Here is a 14,423-nt window from a genome sequence, read left to right on the forward strand (position 1 = left end):
TTTGAAGAAAGAACAGGATATTTGTTTTTCCGACTGCCATTCTGAAGACTTGGCAAGCATTAAGTTCATTTCAGGGCATCCCTCCTCAGTTCCACCCCCAGACTTCCTGCCTGTTACTCTTCACTTACTCCAATCAAATTTAGGTCCTATCTAATAGCACTAATGCATAATATTCACTGAGACTGGACCATCCTCACAGTAGCTCCCTATTCAGAAACACCTTAAGTAGTCAAAAGCCCACTGAAAACATTAGTAATGCACACACCATGTCATTAAACCTAAATCTACGAAATAGCCCAGTGAAGAGTACAGTTACACAAGCTCAATACACACAAAACTGCGAGATTCTTAAGTACCAAGAGGAAGTTAGAAAGGTGTTAAGCAGCACAGGGTAAAGAAAAAATTTGATGGAGCTTTTGCATGTAATAGTGTACTGCAGGGGAATATGATCAGTGTGTAAGAGTAGAGCTGGATAATTTTACCCACATTTCAATCTAGCCTGCTGGAGTCTTGAGACTCATTTGAGAAAGAATCTCATTTGGGATTCACTACTTTAGCAGTGAATTGTGGCATTTATTCTATGTAATATATGGAGTGGTAGCATTCCCAAATTTTTTTACCAGATTCAGAAATGAGTTTTCTTCTCTATTTGTGGGAGCAGAACACCACCCATGTGGTTGGGAGCTGATGGAAGGCATTATTAAATACTAGGCCCTGCAATTTTCCTGTTGGCTACTGTGAAAATCAAGAAATGCCTGGCAGTTAAATTATAATCTTCTGGATTAGCTGCGTAGGAGAAACTGATATGTCTACTGAATACTGAAGGCTATTGTAACAATATTAAAAAGCCATAAGGAAAGGGAGATCTGGCAATAACAGAACACTAGCAGGTGAGGCACAGAAACACCTTCCCTTCTTAAATTATGTTAGGATCTACAAAATGGTGAGTATGGAATGACAGCAAAATTACACCAGTGATGACAGAAATTCCTTTTACTAAGCAACCAAAGCTGACAAGCACATGGCCCTTAGAGAGTGTATTTTCACCCTGATAAAGATGCTGTTAGTGTTTATAAAAGCATCATGTTTTGTTTTAAATTTCCATGTGTTCAAATGGCTCTGGGCTGTTTTCTTTAAGAAAACTTCCTTGTCCTTCTAAGTGGTTTCCCCGGATAGTGTATGATATATGCAACTATAGATATAACTCTAATGCACCAAAACTGCTTACAAAACAGCTTTAGTTCTTCATTCATCCCTGAAAAGGGAAAGTGATAGTTAAAATACAAAGAATTTCTTTAACTTCACAAATAGATGAAAGAAAATGTGACACTAAGCTAGGTAGCAGAGATTTAAATAACTCTCTCATATTCATAAATCTGGTTCTCCATGCACAACCATACAGAAATACAAATAAAGCTGAATCGTTTGTTTTCCATTTGGTGTATGTGCTGATATAGTTTTAGGAAAATATTATTCTATTAACAGAAACAGGCATCTTAGATCACTACTTGTACTCTAGGGCATAGAGTGCATAAGTTTCATACAAGTACAACATAGAAAGTGATTACAATGAAGTAGAAATTTATAACCTAACACTAGTTTATAACTAGCATACCAACACCAGAAATTTATGTAAGACACACTGCAACCTCTTTTGGAAGTAAAATCTATCTAGGTTACTTGTACGAGTTAATTGTCTGCATAAAATTAGAACCAGGTATGTCAGTAGATAGGTATAGTAGATATACTTAACTATGACAGTTCTTGTTTTGAATATAAGTAGTACAAAGCTTTATGATGGCTAGCATCTCCCATGTAACTAATTTCACTATAATTATTCTAGAATTATCTTGTAGCTTTAAAATGTCAACACTGGAATAAGAAGATTTGTTAAAAAGATTAATAAAGTTAATAAAGCCAGTTTAATATGTAAACGTCTAATTGAAAAAGAAGCAGAAGAAGATCATAAAAAGCTTTTAAAAAAAATATTTTTAGATTTCAAACCACAGTATCTGGTCAAGCAAACCACTTTATTACAATGCTAGTGCATTAATTTGCACCATGATCTTAGTTTAAAAGATTTTAAAGCCACTCTAGTGTTTCGTCACACAAGTGACATGGAGGTTTGTCTTAAGAATTAGAACAAAGTTTTTTCTTTACTTCATTCTGCATAACCTTGTCATTTTCAGGGATGCTATGCAACACCTAAGCCCTTTGACCTCGTTATTTCACAAGGGTGGATTTTATCAGTTCCTAAACAGCTGTCATTATGGTAAAAGAACCCTTAAAGTACTAGTTTATTTAAATAAGTTACATTAAAGATGCCAGTCAAAAGTTGGTGACCTTTGCCTAAAGCAGGGGTTATTCATAGAACTCTTCGGATCTATTTTGTCCATTAAATGACCCCTTCAGCACACATTCAGAAGACTGATAGCAGAGTGCCCCACTCTGAGGAGGTAAACAACACATAAAAGCAATGGAGTTCTAGTAAAAGTGTTTTAGATACCTTACGCATAATTTCTACCTTTGACGCTAATTCAAGGTATGCAAATCAGCATTGCAATACAAGCACCCTCAAATAATTGATGAGAGGTGTTCATTAGCTCATCACCTAGAGAGGTCCAACTAGAGCTGTGAGATAGCAGGCAGACAGACTGTGCATTTTGCATGCTTCCTTTGGAGCCCCACAATTCCAACTGACCCAGGCTGGCTTTCATGTCCAGATGAATGAATTTAATTTAATTTCTGCCAGAAATAGGGATCCTTATTTCTGAAAAATAGTTTTAACACAGGTTAGGAGAATAAAATAGGAAGGTTAATCAGATGTCCTTGACAAAACTTTGCTTCTCCTTTATCTGAATTTCATTAAGTAACAATGAGTTTCTCCTTATACTATCACAGGTTTCCCACAGCTCACGATCAGGTATTGTATTTCCCCTGTCAATAGCTCTGCAAATTTGGGATCCATTTGACAGCCTGTGCACAGGTATAGGCATTTGGTATTTTTTAGTATTTCCTTTCTGAACATCCAAGAAAATTCTTTGGATTTTGTTTTGTTTGTTGGTTTTGGTTTTTTGTGGGTTTTTTTTGGTTTTTTTTTTCTTAACCTGTGGTCATTTCCATCCCTTTTCTTTTTTTTCTTGTTTGGGGTTCTGTTTTTTGTTTTGGTTTGTTTTTTTTGTTTTGGTTTTTGTTTTGTTTGGTTTTGTTTGGTTGGTTTTGTTTTTTTTTGTTGTTGTTTTGGTTTGTTTTTTTGGTTTTTTTTTCTGGTTTTTTGTTTGTTTGGGTTTTTTTGGCTTTCTGTTCTTCCTGTTCCATAACCTCTTTTACTGCTACAGGTATTGCCTATACTCCCACTTATGCTTCCTAGTCCCATTTCTCAAGGATTCAGACAGGGTCCTTTTCCATCAATAGCAGCAATATGATACAAAGCCTTCCCACTGTGGGAAGCACAATTATCTCTCCTTCATTGATCCTCTTTTGGCAGCAGAATAGAGCCTTAAGCTTTCAACAGTAAAAATATACAGCCTTAGCACTCCAGTCTCACTTGTAGGAATAATTCTTACTCATGAGAGAACTGTGGCGAGGATTTTAATTTGCCATTAAAGCAGAACAAAACCAAAGTCCATCAGAACAGAACTATCAAGACAACACAACCAAAAAAATAAAACACATCATCCTTGCCCTCATAACTTTGCTACATACTCATCCTGTTTCCAGTACATGTTCATATTGCACATGAAATTCATTTTGAATCACTTTGGATAGGGCAGCATTGTCATGTTTCTGCTGCAAAGGAATGAGTACTTCTTGCCATAAATAACTATTATTCTTCAATGGATTATTCATTTGTGTAAAGATTACAGACTCTCCAAAAATTAAAATTAAAAAGCAATTCTCCACCTTACTGCAAGCTGAAGAGGGCCAGACATGCTGCTCTGGCAGTAGTTAAGATCATCCTTACAATGCCCACTGCAAAGCGCCACTTGCATGCCCTGGCTAGACTTTACTGCTTCTTTTATGTGCCAGCATAACAATGTGTAGACACTCCCTAACCCAGTTCTGTCAAAATGATCTTGTTAACTTAAACGCTTTTAATAGTAAGGTGTTTTAAAACCAAATCATTTTGACAGAGCTGGGTTATGCCATTGCTCATGTTATTTTCCACCAACAGCAATTTTAACGTAAGAGGTTCTTGCCCCCCCTGCCGCCCCCAGAACATGCCAGCTGCATTTTCAATAATTCTTCTCCATTTCCATTCCTTTCTTCACTGCATTTTACTGCCCCTGCAGTTGTGCTATTTGCAAGGCAACACTGCAAGCCAAGATTGCAACAAAATCCCATTTCAAGTCTTTCCTTACAGTTTATAACCCAGATCATTGTACAACTAAAGAGCCTATAAACTTCAGGACAACAACAGAAAATTTTGAGAACAGCTGTGCCTGCAAAGAGCATATGAAGTTTGACTATGTGCTTTAGAAAGCAATCAGACAAAGAGTTGAATCAACAAAACTGGAGAATAACTTCTGGAAAAGAGGAGCGAACAAGCAATTAAGGACAGCAAAACTACTTAAATAAAACTTATGGACCCCTAGTATATAACCACGGCAATGTGATGCAGCTCTGCTCATTGATGCTGTTAGGTTTTCAGGAGGCAAACCTCGCCCACTGTCTCAGCTGCAGCCTGCCAGCAGCCAGATGTGCTGTTCTGAGAACAGTCTGTGTCAGGAACTCCTGGTGATCCTGACTACGATCAAGCAGCACACACCACTGCATAGTGGAGAAGGGCTAAAAAAAGCAGTGAGCCAGCAACCAGATTCTGGGCCACACATGGTCTGGGCATTGCCCCAAATCATAATTGCGTGTTATAGCTGCTCTAAACTTCACCAACTAACAGTGATTATAACGGACTGTTATGTCACCTGGAGTTAACTGTAACATAGGAGAGCATTACCCACACATCCTTTCCTTTGGCCAAGCACCTGAAATTTCAAAGGAAGGAAAATGAGATGGGAAATATTATGCTAACTCTGCCTCAGGAGCAGCGTGAGGTATACCTGAAGAATTGCCGTCTGAGATCTGTAGGAGAGGATCCTGCCAATATTTAGTGAAAATCAATTGAAAATCAATTGTCCAAGTTTATTTTGATATGTGGCAATTTGCTCATGGCTGCTTGGAGGATCAAAGGCAGTTACCTAAAGAATTACTTCTTTCAGCAACAATGGTATCAAACAGACAGCATCTCTCTTTTCTTTTGGTCTTAAATGTCCTATCCTATACAAACACACACAGAGCAATTCAGTGTGCAAAGATGCTACTTTACTTTTTTAAGTTTAGTCATGCATCGCTGCTCATTATAGTTGAAGATATCTCAACACTTCTTTAGGTTAAATGAGCTCTTAAGCCAGTATCAAATGATAAGAGACTGTTATAAGCAGTGTTGTCAGTCTTTGCATGAGGGTTACACCTGATTGAATTCTTACTCTTACATTAAGGAAACACACATGCAGAAATACACATACAGTACATAAATGCAACAGTTTCTTCAGTATTTAGACCTTTAAATTTATCGGGGGATTTGTTTATCTATTATAAGATAATTATTAGAAAAAGCAGGCTACTTCATTTTTCAAGGTCTGTTTCAGAGGCAGAGCAAAGGAAGGGATAGAAAGGCTTTTCTAAGATAAATTCCTCTTCATTTCCTTACTCTTTGCTTTAACTAGGAAATACCATGACTGGTGCTCTTTAGTAGAGATGAGGCTGCTGCAGGATATAGGTCATTACACAACTTGACTAAAGCTTTGGGATAAAGAGAAAATGACAGGTACCTCACATTGAAATATATCTTCTTTAACCAAAGTATCAGATTATAACAAATTGTCCATTATTCTGTGATGATACTTATCCTTTCTACAAAGTCTATTTTATGTTAGTGATTACCTAAATCTTTTTTATACTTTTTGGCAAATATTTAATTTCAGTAAATCCTTTTTCCTAAAAAAATGAAGAGTATCCTGGCCACACCATGTCAATTTATTGTTTAACTTCTACTGGAATCAACAGACTTTCTGATAGCAGATATTTTTATTACTCTTCTATAGTAAAATTAACATGGGCCAACTTTAAAGCTGCCAAGGCTCTGATGCTCATATAAAAAGCTGTCAGACTTTCCAGAAGTGTTCAACACTTTATAGAAGCAGAATACATTTTAAAACCCCCACCATGTGTGTTGTTAACACTTCCAAACTATTTTTTCTACTTTATTATTACTTGCATTATCTAGTAATGCTCAGGAATTCCAGTCATGAATCCAACTGTTTGCTACACATGTACAGATACAGGACAGTCAGTATGTGCTCCACAGTTCACAGCTGAAGGAATAGGACTTGTTTGATTGCATTTCCTCTCCAGTGAAATCAGTATCTACAACATTTTAGGGTTGGATTTGGGGTTGTTTTTGTGGATTGCTTTTGTTTGTTTGTTTGGGGGGTGGTTTTTTTTTTTGTTTGCTTTTTCACAACAGCTGATACCAAAAGAATAGGCATTAAAACAACAATACAGCTATTAAAATCTACCATAAACCAAAAGGTATTTACAAACTTCTCAACCTCTTATACTTAGGAAAGAAAAAAAGATTTAGTTTGGGGTTTGTGGGAGTCAGATACTCCACTGATGTGTGTCAAAACATCGCTTCACCTCACACCATTGTGCTGTGAAACTCATGATGCAGGCTCAAAAGAGAGAAAGAACAAAGTCAAATTCTCTTTGAATCACGAAGGTGGTCCAGAAATTTAAACATGACAAAACTAGTTGCATCTGCACTGTTTTCATTCTATAGTAAGAAATGGACTGAGTAATTTTTATTCTTTAGAGTCCACTGATTAAAGCGATTTTCTGTTGACTAATACAGAACGACATTACATATATATTTAACAGCTTCAGCTTATGCCAATGTCATCTCCAAAACCAATGCTCATTTTTATGAGGGTGTATAACATAATTTGAAGACATAATACTCTTAAGGAGAGCAGAAGGGGGAGTGGCAGGGGAAAATGAAGGCAAGTTGTGCAGAACAGGAAGAGAGCTCATAAAAAGGCAAACAGATTGGCCTGTGACTGAGAATTAGGTGTTAACCATGCTCTGACTTGGGCATCCTTTATCATAAGAGTTTCAGCAGCTGGGATGTGCTTACCCTGTACTAGATGAAAAATGTTTAAATATTAATGGAGAATACAAATATCTTGTTTTCAGGACTTCTTTTACAGTCTTTTTGTATATATATACAGATATACACAACAGAGCTTTCATTTTAATTGTTTTTCTTTAGAGAATATTGGTTATTCTCTACATAATTAAACAAAACTTAATAATTAAGGAAAAACTCCAAAGTGACATGTATTCTTTTTAAACTAAGAATATAAAATTACGACTGGTTATCATGATTTAGCAAAATACACATATATAAGCATACAATAGACATACAATATGTAAATTTTCCAGGCATACGCACAAATGTGTGTGTACAGAGAAAATCTTTAAAAAGCAAAACCATGAACATAGCTAGACTTTTCTAACTATGTACAGTACTGATGCAGTAAACCTACTCAAATAGTTTTTGCTGAAATATATGAAATTAATAGCGAAGGTCTCTAATTTTGCATCACTGAATTGGATGACAGTTTTCCTATTAACTTAAATTAGTTGTTTGGAAAGAATGAGGATCCTCAACAACTTATTTCTTTTGCAGTTGTCAGGTTGGAGTTGTTGTTTTGGTGGGTGTTTTCACTAATTTGTTTTAGTCTAACTTTTTTAAATGCACAAACAATAAAGTCAAAGAATAGAATACAAAATTCAATCTAAGAACATTAAGTTCTGATGAACTCTTACTTGAAAAGCAATCATAGCTGTTCCGTTTAATCCATGAGAGGTTCACATCTAAAGTGTTGCTCAGTTGCAAAGCTCAACTAATTAACTGCACTGCCTCTGAATGCATACAGTCCATTTCCTTAGCATTCAGGGGCTTTAAGAAGTGATTTTTATATATAGATTAAAACCCCATAAAAATATAAAATACATACATGCATATGATTATGATGATCAGCGACTACAAAGGAAATGGGTTTAAATGGTTATCTGAGTTCCTCAAACTAGACTGAGCATCACTTCCCAGGAGTAAGTTACTTTGACCACATGAACACTGAATCATAAAGTTGAAACCGTGAAGTAATGACTGCCAAGACTGACTGCTTTCAACATGTTTTGAATTCCCATATGCAGCTGCAAAAACCTGAGTCAGAGACACTGAAAAACACCTTTCTGAGCTTGCCCATGACTTCGGTATTGAAGGGTATATATATATATATATATATATAGGGTACAGAAGACGCTTTCCACGGAGGGTTTCAATTATTCAGATCTAGGACTGGCTGACATTACTAATTTCAAATCCAAGACGAGGCGCTGATCATTCTCAATTTCAAATGATTTTCACTGGACACATCATGATCAACACCATGGAAAATCAATTCTATCAGCATTATCACTGCAACTCACAGACAAAGGCTACTTTTATGACTCAGACAGGTAGAAGTCAGCCTGGAGTCAGACGCTTTCAACTCTACCTGTTAGTAACTGAACTGTTGGTTCTTTTCATCTTGCACTTACCATTTCAAGATACCACCAGTAACCAATGCTTCTGGGGAACAAAATTTTATTAAGAGATTTGAAATACCACTGTGTTGACATTATTTACTTGGTTGACAAAATGAGAAACGTGCTGAACAGGCTCTAGAACAAAGAGGTCTTTCTGATGTGGGGGAAAAAGAAAATATATATACATACATACATACACACACACACATTTGAAATTTCAAACTGGACTTTATTTTGTTGTATGTCTATCTACTGCTCAAATAGTTAAGTTCAGAAAGCTATGAAGTGAGCCATCTTTTCTATGGCAACAACACTAAGAAAAATATTGTTTCCATCACCTAATTTATTTCTTTTGAGATCTTATGGTGATGCTTAAAATGTGCTCTAAATGCCTAGCGTTTCCCTCCCACTGAAGGAATTTAGTTTGTATTAATTTAAGCTCATAGTTGAAAGACTGTCAAGATACCACTATAGCATATACTTCAAGCGTACAATTGTCAGTACTAATAGTCTATCCAGAAGGTTAGGCTCTAATAATATTGAAATGGAAAACATAAAGAAAAAGGAAAACTGCTAAAGGGATACAGTACCTTATGGTTGTTGGATGTGCTATGAAAATACCTGTTTATGGGTTGTAGCATGAGCAGTTGCTTTCTTTTACAGAGTATGCATAATCATCTCTTAGAGATACGCAGCACCAAGACCTGAAAGTATGCGTTCATGTTTCCTTCTTGTTCATAAACTCTAAGGTCAGTATTTTCTCCCCTTTAAAGTCTCTCGAGTTTTGAAAATGAAATAATCTGTATGTATCAAGGGTCAAGGGGGTGGGTTCCAGGCACCTACGTCCAATAAGTGGCTGAAAAAGTTCCAGCTAAAGTCTGTAGGGCACTTAAGACTTTAAAAATGGAGATTTTAAAAGACAAAATCTGCAACTGAGAGAAGAAATAAAAAGAAAAATCTGGAAGTAATTCCAGGGTAATAGACGTAAATTTATATCCATGGCTGATGGTACGTTCTTACTCGTAGCAGTTATATATTCTGAAGAAAGAAATACAGGTGCATTTTTTTTCTAAAGAAGATGATGTAGCATACACTAATGGTGATGAAAGTTAGTGTCCAGGGACAAATTAGTTTATTTGGTAAAGGTACAACATTATTGGAAAAATTCTGAAGATTAAAAATGACAAAGAAAGTGAATTTAAATCTGATTGTGAGACCACTTTCAACTTTACAACACAGTTTCACAGCAGGACCTGAGGAGAATGAGTGAAGCATACGGAAAAAGCACTGAGCCACACTGTCTAAGGAAGATTCTGTCCCATCTCAAAGATGAAAACTTATTTTAATAAAAGGTGTAAAAGGAGTAGATGTCCAATACAGCAATATTTATTAAAACCAGCTGTATTCGTTAAGCAGGCATACATACTTCTAATTGATTTTTTAATATTGAAGAAAATGTCCAAAGTTAGTTTCTTGGCTAGCAGCCTGCTAACTTAACAAATTGCTCACCTGCATAACTTACATGAAATATTTCAGTCTCTGAGGACACTCAAGGTTTCAGGTTCTCAACTTAGAAGCAGGCATGGAAATCAAAACTCTTTATAGTCAGGATGCAAGTTTTCCAAAAAGTAGGAAGAGTTAATAAATAACAAGCCTAGGAGGAAGCTAGCAGAAAGCCCTGCTCATTCTGAATGCAGCAAGGTAGAACAATAAGCCTGAATGGATGAAAAACTGAGACCAGAAGATCACAGAATCATCACTTTCCTTCCCAGGGTTTTCTGTCGCCAGCATTGATACAATTAGGCTGGGAGGTGACACTACAGAGAGCTTTTGAGTTTTGATGCTATCACATTTTATGGGCGTGAAATTTGATAATTTCACAGGTATGCAAAAGAATTCCTCTAGATGCAATACCATTTTATGACAGGTAACATGTACACTAGGGTAATTCTTCAGTCTTCTGAATGTATTTATTATTTACTAATATTTACTTAGAAGCCTATTGTGAAATCTCTCCTTGTCCGTAACAGTCTGGTATTGAACACAGAGGAGGAATATCATTCATACAAAAGTACTGCATATCTCTCTTTATCCTCATTGCACAGAAACTCTTGGAAGAATTTCCAGAAGAGGATGAGTGAAGTTAAGAGGATTCTTTATCTCTAGCTTTGGTAGTTATCAGCTCCATTCATTAATTGAAACTGAAGTGAGCAGCTGTTAGCTTCCCTTCTATTTAGCAGTAACGTGATAGATTTGAAACAATAAACAGCTAATGTTATTTGATTTCTTACAACCAGCACCCTCAAAAAAACACCTGCCTGTGATACACAGAGACAAGTAGTGAGCCGTTCATGTGATCAAGTTGGCTGTTTAGAGCTGCCCGCCTGTATGAAAGTTGGGCGAGCATTTATTCTTACTTTCAGAGGAAGGAAAGATAGATTCATTTGCATGAAACAGAGTGTGTTTGTGCCTGTCTGAAAGAGAGGAAGAGGGAGGGAGAAGCAAGGGTATAGAGTTTGATACCTGTTGGCAACATGAGCAGGTTTGTGTAACACCGTTATGTGCCAGGTTGGATTGACTCCACTCTATTTAGTCTGGTACTAAACGCAAACTGTTGGAAATGAGACAGATTCAAGACATGACTGAACAGCAATGAACCCCAAAGGAATTTCTGCCTATGTTAAGTAGTGTCACCTTCATGGTGGTAGGCAGGGTCTGAATCAGGATTTGAATTAATCTCTTCTATAATATCCACATAGAAACTGCCACAGGCTTTCTGTGCCGAAGCTTTGCACTGCCTCCCAGGCTCCACAGCCAAGCACCATGCACAGGTCTGATACTGTCTAGCAGGGATGCTGTCTGACAGCTCAGGGCTCCCGATTGGGATGCTGCTACCCAGCAGATACTGTAGACAAGCAGAATGTAAGGATGCATTACTCCTCTGCCTTCCTCAAACAGAAGATGAAGCGTTTAGTGGAACAGCCAGCTTTAGGGGTCGACACTCTTGCATGTCTTCCCTGGGAGCCTTGGCAGAGATGCACCTAATGAGTGACTGGAGCTAAGGGGCTTTCTCCCTCTCTGAAGTTTCAGCTGGGTGCATTATCTGTTTAGTCAACCAAAGAAAGGGAAGGGAAAAAACTTGTGAGACAGAGATGACTCCTGTCTAGTTACGGCTAAAGATTCATTCCCATCTCAGCTTTTAAGAGGAAAAGCAGTATTTCTGGGATGCTTTCCTCTATGAAAGTAGGAAAGGAAGCTATCACACCATTCGTATTTATTTATTTACCTCTGGGGTGTAAGGCTTTAGGGGGAGGGAAAGTGGTGATAAATGAGGGGCATTTTCCCCCCCTCATGGTTCTTCCAGCCTCCTCCTCCTTCATTTACATATCTGGCTGGTGGGTGATTTTTATTCTCAGCACGAAAACTGCAATCTATTTCAATGCATGAATGCAGCCCTGCATCTATTCAACACAGTGAAACAGCCCTGAGACTTATTGTACTAAATAAGAAAACAAGGAGAAAAATGGGTTCTCCAGCCTTGGAAGCAATCCTCTGTGGTCCAAAGTCCCTCTGATCCTTTAAGAAGAGGTTAGAGGGAGCCGGGAAAAAAAATACAAACATGACACCCCAAAAAACAAAACAGGAGAAACAGCCACACCACCACCACTCCTCCTTCCCAAGGGAATAAATAAATAAGAAAACCTAACTATCATCCCATGACATTTCCATTATCAGGAATTTCAAACGTCTGACTTAATAAGCCACTACAGTTCAGCTTAATGTCATACCTATTAACAAGAAAGGCACTCGCACAGTGCACCTTGCGAGAACACAGACACTAAGTCAAAAAGAAATCTACAGAGAGACAGCCCTCTGCCAGCGAGACATAAATAATATCCATAAAACGAATACTCACTCTCTTAAGGACAGAGGGAACCGCTCGCTGACAGCCACTTCACGCATGGATTGGAAGGGCGAGGTAAAAACACATTAGCCAGTCCCTGTGAACACGCAGGATTCTCCAGGTTTTCTTTGCAAGCTCTCCGAGGCTGCTGACGCTGGAGGAGATGCTGCTCACGGAGCTTCTCCGCTTTCTGTGCCTGCACGCTGAAGTGCAGTTGTTAATTTCTCCCCTTGCACACGCCAGCGGCAGCAGCACGACTCCAGGAGAGCGGGGATATTCCAAATAGATCCACTAATTCCGGGGTCTGAGCGCTCCGGCGCGCCTGCCTGCCAAATGTAACTGTGAAGCGATGTGGAAAAGTGAGCGGGGAGCCTCCCCTGACAGCTCTTATTGGGCTGATCTCGGAGGCAGGTCTAGCGCTCGCAAATTCATGCAAGCAGTTTTGGGTGGCGGTTCTTCCCCCCTCCCTCTCCTCCCTCTCCTCCTCGCCCCGACACCCCGCCTTCCCCCCGCCGAGCACACAACTTTTCCGCAGGCCGCGGCGCCGCTCCGCGCCGGGGCGTCCCCTCAGGACGGGAGGGAAAGGAGCGCGGAGGGGATGGGCTCCGTGCGCGGGGGCCACCGGGGAGGTGCCCCCGGGGCCGGGAAGTGCCCAGAGCAGTTGGGGGCCTGAGGGAGGGAGAAAGGAGGACCCCCCCCACCACCACTCCCCCGCCTTCTGAGGCGATGCCCGCCACGAAGGGGAGGCCGAGGCCGCAGGGAGACGGGCACCGCGGGTCGGGATCAGGGGACGCGGCTCCGGGAGGAGGCAGGATCCTGGGGAGCGCTGCTAAGGGCCAGGAGGCGGCTGCTCGTGTCCGCGACAGCCGCTGCGGGAGCACCGGGCGGGAGCTCCGCGGACATCCCTTAGAAACCCTTTTCCAAACCAATCCCACAGAACCGCAGGCATCTAAATTTTCGCCCGTACTGGCTTAAAGCCACGGGTGGCAATGAGATTTTAACCAGGAGCCTGAACCAGCCTAAACGCAGAGCAGAGCCAAGACCTCCACGCATCAAGAGATGGCTGAAGGGCACCCGCGGTACTGTAAGTTGTTGACCAGCGCCCCGTTTCCAGATATTTTTTTGTGACTGACATCCTGCACAAACCCAGCTTGGAAAGTACTGGGAAGGGGCTAAGGGATCCGGAGCGTTGAATATCCTCCACTACCTTGGACTTTAAAGAGCCGAGGAGTGCTCATCCCTTGCGCAGTCATGGCACAGGCAGGGCTGACAGCAGTGCCCGCAGCCGGCACCATGCTAGAGGTCAAACCACCCCCTGGCCCGTCTTCCTTAGCAGCTGGGTCTGTAAGTTCTTTTGTTTGTGCTGCACGTATTATCTATTAGCATATTAAATGTATTGTATTTAATGATTACATACAATTAGCTCTAAATGTTGCTGCCACCTATATTATTTCCCCCAAGTTTAATGTTTACCAACAGAGAAGGGGTTCGTATTGTGCCAGGAGCACAAGGTATAGACATGGGCAGGTGCAGACTGACTGTTAAAATGGAGGGCTGATTCAGCACTGAACTAGTACAGCTGGAAGGTTAAGTGCACTCAGACCCATCCTCGTTCTCCTGCTTCCCTTGACCAGTATTACACTATGTTTAAGATGAGCAGTCAGTGTGGTTCTGTATTATTAAATCCGGTTTGTTTCTTAACTTTATTTTTAAATGACTGGCCATCTGAAACTCATTTATATAATCTGAAAATCTTTTAACCTTAAGCAAAAAATACGATGACTAGATTGCTGAAGATCTGTGTAGGATTACAGAAAGTGGAGCCTAATATTCTTCCATGTAGTAGCAATACTATCTAATTTAGTTT

General features: G+C 39.5%; 1 protein-coding gene across 2 annotated transcripts in view; it reads right to left on the reverse strand.

Moving 5' to 3' along the window:
- Positions 1-13,217, reverse strand: part of CDH8 (cadherin 8) — a 153,914-nt gene extending 140,697 nt beyond the window's left edge. The window contains exon 1 of one of the 2 annotated variants that reach the window (XR_008971958.1): positions 12,569-13,217. The gene's annotated coding sequence lies outside the window, so the exon portion shown is untranslated. The remainder of the gene's footprint in view (positions 1-12,568) is intronic. The other variant, XM_057407419.1, reaches the window with a different exon arrangement.
- Between the last annotated feature and the right edge of the window lie 1,206 nt (positions 13,218-14,423).

This window comes from Pezoporus wallicus, unplaced genomic scaffold (assembly GCF_028554395.1).
Source record: "Pezoporus wallicus isolate ANWC-B61680 ecotype Strahan unplaced genomic scaffold, APGP_CSIRO_Pwel_v1 contig_7331, whole genome shotgun sequence".
NCBI lineage: Eukaryota > Metazoa > Chordata > Aves > Psittaciformes > Psittacidae > Pezoporus > Pezoporus wallicus.